Genomic DNA, 12469 nt, shown 5'->3' with positions numbered 1-12469 from the left:
CATTGGCTGGTTCATCCTAAGGAATCCAAAGAAGGGTGTCATCTCTGCAGGGGGTATGCTCTGCTCTTCCCGCCAAGATTGCTTAGTCTTAAGTAGTTCATAATTCCCTATCATTCACAACTTGTGTATGCACTCTGCGATTCCCTCGCAGAGTGAACCAAACAGTAGGATATGTAACAAGGTTCATTATGATACCACTCATGATGTTATTCCTTCAACCCGTTCCGTGTATTTCACTAATATGCATGTAACTCTGATATAACATATAAATACTACTATATTTCGACATAACTGACTATGTGTTGCAACTACCATTAATGTGTACTATTTTATAAGTATGCGTGTTTGTGCGAGTGTATGGTAAAAGACCAATTACTGTTGCTGCCACGTGTAGTGGATGCGTACGCCCTTTCACGCCGTAGCGTGCCCTTGTACGTCGTATGCGTACCGTACGCATCTTTTCAGACAAAGACAACCAAGTTTGCTCGACTTTAATTGAAATTACTTTATCCAATTTGCTGACTTCGACAGCTCCACCCTTTGATAGTGTAATAAACTATCACCCAATCACCGTTTCAAGTTCAGGATTATACAATACTTCTTCACAGACCATGATCTCGGTATCTGGTACCACCCTTTCAGTTTATTTCTCAGTGTTACTCCTATGAGACCGTTTTCCACACTTCAACACAGTAGGAACACATTTGACAACTAAACCAATTGCTAAGATGACACCCAGTATAAGGAGAAGGAGCTTACCTACACTAGCAACCATTTCCTGTACCCACTCCCCCAGACCGGAGAACCATTTCACAGGGTTCAACCACGAGAACCAACCCGCCACCTTTTCCCTGACCTCATATAATGAAGAATTATGGCTCTTTCGAAATTCCCACTTCAGCTGTAAAATTTCATCCATCTTCTGGTCTATAACCTCTTTAGGGTCATCCGTATTATTAGTAATGTACGTGCAACATTTGACACCGAACTGGGTGGCCAGTGTCACACAGTACCCACCAGTAATAGAGGTGAGATAATTTAGTACCAGTCTATGTTGCACCAACTCCTTCTTGTACGCTTGTAGCTCCCTTCCAGTATACCTGAAAGTGTCATCGTACATCTCGGTGATATTATCTATTAATTTAGCTAGGTCTTGGATATATTTAAAGTTTAATGTTCCCCGAGCGGTCCTGGTGAGATCTAGAGCAACCATAACTTGGAAACCAGCAGTTTCACTAATCAATTTTGTAGCTATGGGTTCCTCACCAGGAATCATATTTCTCTTGCCACGGTGTTCATACTGTGTGTGTATGTATGGTGGTGATGTAGTCTTGTGAATATCAACCATTTCTTCATGAGTAATAGTCATGATTTCAGGAACCAGTTTAGCTAAGAAACACAAGCCCTTGGAACTCGGAGTCACCCAGGAATAAGCTTTCCTCCCACAAACAAAATACACATCATCAGGGAGAACATAAGGAGCAGTATGCCCATGAATTATATCACACAGAGTTTTGATAAAACTACCCATGCCCAGTGTCTCCATTTGTTCTAGACACTTGTCGGCATTAATGACATTTTAACATTTATCTGTAGAGACTTTTCCAATGGATACCTTCTTATGTTTGGTTATACGCCATAATCTGTGACTTCCATCAACATTCCTGCCTAGTAGTGACCTTGTGAGTCTCCCTCTAAAATGAGTGTGGTGAGCCATTGTCTGATCTGATAGGTCAGCCTCCCAATTCTCCAGGCGCTTTGCATGAGATATGTTTAGGCACAGCAAAGATCTGCCTATGGAGTATTGTCGAAGCGTCAGACTAGGGGACCTAGTATTATTTTACCTCCTTTCTATGCGCCTCCCACCCCTCAATTTGAGTACTTCAGATATGTTTAGAGGGAATGGCACTAGTCCTACATTATGCTGCCCTTGAGACACGTGACAGCACACCCAACACTCGGTTTGGTTTAGCACCTTACCCACCAGGGAGTGATAATCCTCCAAAGGATGCCGCCTATATTCAGAGTACTGGGGGACTGGCATCGTTGGATGCATCTCTCTTCAACTAGGGAGTCGCAGAACTTGCAGATACAATACTCATCAGACAATAGCCCCTCACACTGCCTCCGAGTTCCTGAGCTAGCAGACCTTTTCATAACCCCTGGACCAAGTTTGATAATGGGCTGCTCTGAGTATCCTATTAACTTTTCTTCGGCCTCCATTTCATCCGTATCACTCCCAGAACTCTCCTCCGTCCTCCATCCTCCTTCACAAAAATAGAATGTCCTAGAAAGAGTAAAAACAAGGAAAATCCTGGAACAAAATAAAAATAAAAACCGCCACTCCATCGCTGGAAAGATAGTTCTGAGGCAACGTCTCTGGTTTAGGTGTCTCGACTGCAGGCTTTAGGTCTTCCGGAACAGGCTCACAAGTGACAGCTCTATGTCGTCGGTCTTAGTTTTATCTTGCACTTTCTCCGGATTATGGACTCTCCTGCAGTGGGTGGAATGGACCCAAGTGTTTCTCTCTGCAACTTTCAGTGATGTAGTACTGGTCAGCAGCACTTGGTACGGGCCTTCCCAACGGTCTGTTAAAAAACCTGAACGTAAGAAATTGCGGATCATAACATAGTCTCCAGGTTAAACATCATGACAGTTCGTCTCTGGCATACCAGGTGACAGCATTTTTAGTTTTTGTTGTTGTTGTTTTAGCTGTCTACTCATTCTTATAAGATATTGCACAGTCACTTCATTATTACACTTCAAGTCGTCTTGTGGACTCACGATCAAATGAGGTTGTCGTCCGAACAGTATCTCAAAGGGGGACAGATTAAGAGGAGGTCTAGGAGTGGTTCGAATGCTATGGAGGACCAACGGCAAAGCCTCAGGCTATGCCAACCCAGTTTCAGCCATTATCTTACCCAGCTTGTTCTTTATAGTACCGTTTACTCTCTCCACCTTACCACTGGCTTGTGGTCGGTAAGGGGTGTGAAGTCTGCTACTGATTCCCATGAGTTTACACATATTTTGGAAGATATCACCAGTAAAATGGGTACCTCTATCACTTTCAATGATTCTAGGGGAAAGGTCCGTCTGTAGGAGGGATGTGGGATGGCTCAGTTGGAATAGTTTTCCCAACATTTTTCCTCAAACAAGTAAGACATGACATTGCTTTCTTACCAGCCTGAGAGGAAAATCCGGGAGCACACCAGTATGCTCTCACCAGTTTGCACATACCTTCTTTACCCAGGTGAGTCAGGCCGTGTGCTGCTTCAGCCAGGCTTGGATAGTATGTTTGGGGACCTACAGGCTTACCTTGTCCATCCCTCCAGAGTCCTGAGGACTCTTGACCACATCCCTTCGCCTTCCAGACCGCCTTTTCCTGCAGGGAACACAAATCTTGCATTTCAATTAATTTCTGCATGTCTAATGTCTGAAAAATCATCATAGTCTCGGTCCATACAGTCATAGGTTGCCCTGCTGCCCATTTAGCAGCTTCGTCTGCCCTGTTGTTGCCCAATGACACCAGGTCTTCTTCAAAGGTATGGGCTTTGCACTTTATGACGGCTACTGTTCTGGGTAACTGTATCGCTGTCAGAAGTCCTTTTATGTGTTGTGAGTGTGCCACTGGTGTACCTGCTGCTGTCGTAAAGTTTCTAAGATGCCAAAGGGCCCCAAAATCGTGCACTACCCCGAAGGAGTACCTAGAGTCAGTATATATATTGGCTGATTTACCCTCTGCCAATTCACACGCTCTCCTTAGTGCTACTAGTTCCGCCACCTGGGCTTAGTGAGGTGGGCCAAGGGTTCAGCTTCTACCACATCCTGATCGTCTACAACAGCGTAACCAGTACATAGCTCTCCTGTCTCTGTCTGTCTATGGCAACTTCCGTCTGTATAAAATGTAAAATCTACATTTTCTAAGGGGGTGTCACGTATGTCGGGCCTTGCAGTAAAGGTCTGATTCAGGTGTTCCATACAGTAATGCGTGTCAGTATTCTTGCCTAACTCATCATCAACCAGGGTCTCCTCACCTCCCACCCTTTGTGTCTCTAGAGACACATACGGGAGGTATGTAGCTGGATTTAAGGTGCTACATCGTTTGATGGTGATGTTTGAGGGTGTCATCAGGGCTAGTTCCCACTTTGTGAATCTAGCTGAAGAAACATGTCTGGTTTGGGCTGAATTTAACAGAGCTGATACAGCATGGGGTGTATAGATAGTTTAATTATGTCCTAATACTATGTCCTCGCTCTTACTCACCAGAAGAGCCGTTGCTGCTACACTTCTGAGACATGTTGGGAGTGATCTTGCCACATTGTCTAATTGTGCACTATAGTATGCTACCGGTCTGCTAGCGTCACCATGTTTCTGTGCGAGGACACCTGCTGCACAACCATCAGCTTCTGTACAAAATAGCTCAAAAGGCTTTTCATAATCAGGTATTCCCAATGCAGGTGCTCTAGTCAGACTATCTTTAAGATTAAAGAACGCTTGCTCTGACTCTTCTGTGTGTACAACACGTTCTGGTTTTGAGGAAGAGACTAGTTCCTGCAATGGTAATGCCAGAATAGAAAAACCTGGGATCTAGGATCTACAGTATCCACACATCCCTAAGAAAGTATGAATCTGCTTCTGGCTCTGTGGCAGAGTCATGTGTTGTATGGCCTCAATTTTGTCGGTTGTCAGGTGTCTTAGCCCCTTAGTGAGGCAGTGTCCTAAGTATTTGACCTTAGTCTGACATGGCTGTAATTTATCCTTTGCCACCTTGTGCTCTGTTTGTGAAAGGTGAAGCAACAACAATTTAGTATCATGTAAACATGACAAAAAAGAATCAGAGCACAACAACAAATCGTCCACATATTGAATTAGAACAGACCCATTGTGGGGTTGAAAGGATTGGAAACAGTCATGTAAGGCTTGGGAGAAAATACTGGGGCTGTCAATGAACCCCTGGGGTAGTCTGGTCCATGTGTATTGCACTCCCCTGTACGAGAATGCAAAAAGGTATTGGCAGTCAGGGTGAAGACTGAGAAGAAAGCAGAACATAGATCAATAACAGTAAAATGACTGGCAGACGGTGGAATCTGCATGAGGATAACAGCTGGATTTGGCACTACGGGGAATTGGCTCTCAACAACTTTATTAATTCCCCTTAAGTCCTGGACTAATCAGTAGCCCCTTCCCCCATTCTTCTTCACAGGGAAAATGGGACTATTTGCTGTACTGGCTGTACAAATTAAAATCCCTTGTTGTAACAGCCTCTCAATAACAGGATATACCCCTAGTTCCACCTCCGGTTTTAATGGATACTGTGGGATTTTTGGAGCTATCCTACCACTTTTTAGATTGACCATGACAGGGGCTACGTTTGCCATCAGTCCAGTGTCCTGTCCATCTCTAGTCCATAGGGAACCTGGTATTTCCAGCAACATCCCTTTTACTTGAGATGGACTTTGTTCTGCAACAGGAGATTGTAACATTAACCTTTGAGGGGTGTCCAATATATCCTGTACCTCATGTGCGACCTTCTCCGGTATATCTAAGAACACACCATCAGAAGTACAGAATATGACACATCCCATTTTACATAACAAGTCTCTCCCTAGCAAGTTAGTAGGAGCCGCTGCAGCTAAGAGAAACGAATGCTTAATATGCAGAGGCCCGATAGTAACTTCAGCGGGTTTAGTTAGAGGATAATGTAACACTTTTCCTGTTACCCCCATAGCTGGAATGGTTTTACTGGTCACCTGTAGATTGAAAGGAGAGGTTATCACAGATCGGGCCTCCCCTGTATTTACAAGAAAGGTTTGTTTCCTACCAGCTATGTCAAATATCATTGTTGGTTCTTCACTCTGACTCTCAGTTAACCTCACTGGCTGTAGACTACAGGTATGACCTGACCCCTAGCGCTGACCATTGATTTCCCGCGCAGCATTTGCTGCTGTAATAAGCGAGGGTAAATGTAAATCTTCTAGTCTATGTGAATCCCTCCTTGGAGGATATCTATGTGACCCTTCATTAGGATTATACCTTCCCTTTGTACAATCTTTTCTCATATGTCCTTCTTCTTTGCAATTGTAACATCTGAACATTCTGCGTTTCCCGTTATGTGGGTTATATGCTGGTGGTCGTGTATGCATTTCCCCTAATGCCTGTATACTCACCGTCATCAACTTGTCACTCTTTTCTTCTCTTTTCCTAATGATATTTTTGTCATGTTCCACAGCAACTTCTCTAAGAGAATCTACCGTGCTGCCTCTCCAACCAGGGGTTAAGGTTTATACTCTTGTTTTTAGATTTTCCTTTAAACCATCCATCAGTACTGTTACCGCTACTTCCCTATGATGTGGGTTCTCCCTTATATCTGATATCCCCGTAAACTGTGTCATTGATGCAAGAGCTCTACCAAAATAATCCGCTGCAGTTTCACTGTCTTTTTGTTTTATGGTGAAAATCTTACTCCAATTCACCACTACTGGAAAATATATAGCTAAGTGTTTGACAATTCTTTCTATATTCTTTTGGTCAATCTCATCAGTCAAGGTGTCATCTTCCTCCAACAAACAATCTTCAATAAATTTTTGTATGTTAGTATTGGGAGGAAGACACGCCCTCAACACTACACGCCAATCCTTATTTGTTGGTTCGTGGGCATTTCCTAAGTCTTTAAGAAATTTCTGACATTTAGCTTACTCCTTTCTAGGATCTGGGAATTCAGTCATAATGGAACGTAATTCTGATCTAGTCCAGGGACAATGCATTGTAACATTTCTTAAAGGAACTACACCATCCTTATCCGGTTTCCCATTGGGAACTGATATTGTGCGGACTGGGAATGCACCCTCTGGTATACTGACTTCAGGGGACACTACAGGATTTGCTGGTTCTAGATTTAGAACGCTTTCACTCCTAGTGATCACGCTACTCTCACCTATCTCAGCCATTTTCTCATACTTGCGCTGAGCCTCTAGTACACTAACGGCATGGGCAATGGCTGAAATCACAGTGGGTTCATCTTCATTTTCAGATACACTTGATTTAAACTGGTTTAAAACAGGATACAACGTAGCAATTTTTCTATTTTCAGTTTTAACAACGGCTGTACTTACCCCTCCCGCCACATAAGGTAGCAGGGGCGCGCTTGCGCTGAGTTCGCCACACTTCTCGGCGGTTACTTCCTTTGTGCGCGTGCTTTTAGCCACGCCTACTTCCGCTTTGCATTCGCTGCTGTGCCACGTGTTACCTTCCATTTGCCACAATTTTAAACAATCATTATGTTTATTCCTCACTTTCGTTGAGGTAATCAACCATACTTTATCTTTTACAGTATTTAGTACCTCTGCATTAAAACTCCCTATTGTTGGGAAAGGCCTATCACAACCTTTGGTCATCTTGACCCACGTGTCGCAATGCGCAGTTGCGTATGCACCATATTTCTTACACATAAGAAATCTCGCTGAACCAATAGGAACTTCCTTAGGCAGTACCTTGGCCTTCTCTAGCGTTTGCTTAGCACCCATATTGAACAATAGGGTCCCAGAAATATCACAATATCCTGCCACAAAGGCTTCCAGAAATAACACAATTTTCAGCCACTAATTTTCAACACTACCGCTAGAGATATTTTACCGGCCTGTGGACGTATTTGCTACAAGCCGCGTCCACTCGCTTCCTCTTGTATTAAACAAGGACCCCTAATACAGAAATATCAATGCGGACTAAAGGGTTATCAGCTCCTCGATTACCCCTGACTCTCCAACAAAATCTGTTGAGTTTATTACAACTGGTAGCATCCGGTAAAGTCAATTACCAGCCTTACCAACCTAATTCCTCCCCGTTACTCCCAAGTCACAATCACGGCTTTCCTTGCCGTGCGGTGCAATCGCAACACTTAAAGCTAATCCGTAAGCGATGCGATTACCCTTGGGTGCACGTCGCGAAAACTTATTCAGTTTCCGCCCCCCGGTATACCTGCCTTGTATACCGTACACCAGTTGGGCACCTGCCTCGTCAAACAGCAACTGACACTCTATTTTGCAATAGATAAACCTTAGTGTATTTAAAGTCAACAAATCACACGACATACACCTTATCTGCGCAGAAAATAAAAGAATTCCCAACAATAGTAATAATGTCCCAGAGGTTTTCACAAGTAATTATATTATGCACATATAATAACTATCAAGACGATTGTTTAACCATGTGGCAAATCTACCGGAAGTTCGCGTACGCACAGCAGGAAATACACATACGCTAAGCACTGCAATACAGTTAAAATGCACAATGACAGAAAAAAGAAACAGTATTCTCTTTTGTCCCTAGGTTCTAGTTAGCGTGCCCTAGATAATGCAAAATGGACATTCGGTTTCGCAACACAGAGTAAAATTCAGGTTTTGAACACCATGGGTTCTTACCCGTTTATGACGCGTCTCCACCCTTTGTTGAGGAACCGAAATCCGTTGGTCTTGCGTATCATCTGCAACGAAACCTCCAAAGCTCACGGGCCCCCAAGTTGTTATGTGCATATTGTCGCTAACCAATAACGAGTGTCGAACCTCGATTTGTGTTTCCAAAGCACAAAGATTTATTCGCAATAAGTAGAATAATATGCTCAAGCGAATTAATAGTAAATACAGTCGTTACTTATCGCAGGCGCTCTGGATCCAGTGTGCAGTCATTCAATCCTGAAGTCTGGGGACAAGATGTCTGCACTCTGGATCACAAGCTGCTGCTTATATACACAATCAAATACAGTAATACAATGAAGATGGTATAGCTTGCATCTATTGGTCCAGGTCTCATGAATGTCCAAGGGGTTGTCAATCATTGGCTGCTTCATCCTAAGGAATCCAAAGGAGGGGGTCATCTCTGCAGGGGGTAAGCTCTGCTCTTCCCGCCAAGATTGCTTAGTCTTAAGTAGTTCATAATTCCCTATCATTCATAACTTGTGTATGCACTCTGCGATTCCCTCGCAGAGTGAACCAAACAGTAGGATATGTAACAAGGTTCATTATGATACCACTCATGATGTTATTCCTTCAACCCGTTCCGTGTATTTCACTAATATGCATGTAACTCTGATATAACATATAAATACTACTATATTTCGACATAACTGACTATGTGTTGCAACTACCATTAATGTGTACTATTTTATAAGTATGCGTGTTTGTGCGAGTGTATGGTAAAAGACCAATTACTGTTGCTGCCACGTGTTGTGGATGCGTACGCCCTTTCACGCCGTGGTGTGCACTTGTACGTCGTATGCGTTCCGTACGCATCTTTTCAGACAAAGACAACCAAGTTTGCTCGACTTTAATTGAAATGACTTTATCCAATTTGCTGACTTCGACACAGTACAATGCACTTATCATGGACATGATGAGGTACCACTGGTGGCTGCCTTAGGTTAACATAGTCATCATCATCCCCCTTATTATCTTTTTCAAGTACAACACATTTCTTTCCAGATCCAAAAATATCCCCCTCACCCCCTTTGTTTGTACCAGGAGTAACAGCACTAACAAAAATTGGGCATGGTCTGAGCCTTGTCTTGCCACTGTGGATGGTGTATGGAACGTTAGCTATCTTACATTTTTTTAGCAAATCACCACATTCATCAGAAACTGATTATTTTCTTTTTTGGGGTGGGGGATTGGGTTTGCTCAAAGTAAAAGAAAAATGTTTATATACTATTATTAGTCATCAAGGTGGGATTAAGGCAGTCCAATATTTTTTAGACAGACCAGCTATATTAAAGAAACTATAGACATTTATTGTAAAAGGAATTGAAATGATCCTTATGGATAGTTACTTTTGTTACAATGGCGACTTTTATCTTCAGGGGACTGGCACAGCCATGTGAACCAGGTTTGCCCCTAATTAATGCTAATATCTTCATGGGATAGTGGGAAGATACCCACATTTGTAACAATCCAGATAGGGGGCAAACCTGGTTTTATAGACAACATCTTGTTTATGTGGCAAGGTGATCCTAGAGTCATCAAATTATTTTTGTATAGGATTAAATTCAAACACCTTCAATATAGAATTCACTTTTAATAAAAGTAAGAATCTAGGCCAATTTTTAGACCTAGACATTAATGTGAAAGAAATTATTGTAAACTTACAGATTAGAATTTGTATATAAACCTTAATAGTTATCATCATATGAAATGGTTGGAAAACATAACATTTGAACCATTTCAAAGAATTAAATGGAATTGTAAAGAGGTAGAAAATTATAAAGAACAGATGATTATTATGAAAAAACAATTCATGTCTAAAGGGTATAAGGAAGTAGATCTAGATAAGATCATAAGTAAAGTAGATAGTATGGATAGAAATTATTTGCTGATGAAGAAAAGAAGAAAAGAAAAAATTAGCACAGATCTTATTCCTATCCGAAATAATCCCTTCATTACACAGTATAATTCTAAATATAAGAAAATTGAAAAGGTAATAAAAAACACAGGCCAGTTCTTACTAGATCTCAAAATCTGGAAGGGATTATTACTAAACAGACCCAATTTATTCATAGGAGAGCACCAAATTTAAGAAACCATTTGGTGAGTAATATTTCCTCAAAAGGTTTCCATAGGTGCAGGACATGTGTTATGTGTAAAAGTTTAAAAAGCAATTTGATAAATGTACAAGAAATAAAAACTACAGCTACTAATTTTGAATTTAAGATTAAAGATTTTATTACGTGTAATTAAAAAAACTGCATTTATGTTATTGAGTGTAGCTGCAATAGACAGTATATGGGTGGGGTACGACTTAACACAGAAAGTGATTACCAAGACAAAAATTTATGAAAGTGACTTGCCCGACAGTTAATAAATGCAGACTGACCTTCATAATGGCAAAAGAATTACCCAACAGTGTTCTGAGAAGTCGAGAACAGCAGTAATGACAGCATGGCGTATTGACGTAATTTAAAATGACGATCGCTATATTAGGTCTTTTGGTATATATTTATCATATACTTATATATTGATTATTATGCATAATGGTATTAGGTGTGTTATGTTTTGTAATTAAGACATCTGTTAATAATATGATGAATGAAATCCAATTTGTCCAGGGGTATTTAAAACCAGAACCCATACTAAGCTCCCCACAACGGGATAAAGAAGATAATTCGAAACGCGTTGGTTGAAGTGGGGATTCAAATCCAGGTGCGCTGCTCCCAACTGAGAATATCTGATGATTGGAGGACTGAGAAAACTGCTGTGCTGGCTGTTTAACATCCTATGTTGTAAAGATCTGTCAGTTTTGTACATGCCTGATTTTCATCTGTATGGGGTATTCGCATATCACTACTGATACTGGTTACTACACAGAGAAAAGTTTTTCTTTTGAAAGGCTGATATTCCAATCTATGTCTGGTAATAAAGATTATATTTTTTATATGATATGAATATTCATAATATTTTTTTAACTTCTGATTCGGAATGAATTAAGATTGAAAAACGTTCTTCTTTTTTTGTGTATAGATGTAAAAGGAAATGAATACTAATCACATGTTTAATTTATACACATAATATTCCTAAGTGTTGGAAACATGAGGGAGTAGTTCTTGTATGCACTATAGAAGGAAGTTCTACATTGTTATTGTGAAAGTCAAATAATTGGATGAAGTAAATCAAATTGATTACTATTGTTTTACCGTGCAATTGCGATCAGTACGCCACGTTTATGACGCAATTGCACAGATAAATAATGCACACAGAAATTTACACTCACACATTCATTATGTAAAAAATTCACCTTAATAAAGTTCCAACACACAGTTTATAATCGAATGTAATAGATTTATTAGTTTAATATAATAATGTTAAAACCACTTTATTGATATCTAAAGTTCAGGATTTATGAAACATATCATGTTTAGTGTCATTTTAATCCTCTTTTTACTACCAGACATCTGCTACAATCGGCTAAGCAATCACATCTTGCATATGCAAGTTATGGATGATAGAGAAATAATGATCAGAATGATATGGTGTGTGTAATGAAAATAGACCAGTTTAAACTAGCTTTTCGGCAGGAAGACACGTATGCAGCTGTTGGAGAGTTGACCCCCACCCTTGGAGGGCATTGTTTGAACCGACCTATGACCTGCATTATACACGACTGTCCTGAATCCTGAACCAATGAAAAAATGCCATGACATCACTACTGTTATTTTATGTACCACAAACTGTATATAAACCAGGCCCTGAGACCATCATACAGTCTACTTTGACCACAAACCTCAGGACTGAATGACTGTATGCTGGACCTTGTGCGCTGCGTATATATCGGCTGTACTTTATTTATTGAATTGTTATTTGTTTTATCTTGCTAATAAATCTCTTTGTGGGTTGGAACTACACAAATCACAGCAGACAATGTTTATTGGTAAGCGATAAAATGACTTCAATAATTTGGGTGCTCAAAGTGGTGAGATCACGCTACTGGA

This window comes from Mixophyes fleayi, chromosome 1 (assembly GCF_038048845.1).
Source record: "Mixophyes fleayi isolate aMixFle1 chromosome 1, aMixFle1.hap1, whole genome shotgun sequence".
In the NCBI taxonomy this organism is placed as follows: Eukaryota; Metazoa; Chordata; class Amphibia; order Anura; family Limnodynastidae; genus Mixophyes; species Mixophyes fleayi.
The sequence above is the reverse complement of the archived record's forward strand: the minus strand, read 5'-3'. Positions refer to the sequence as shown.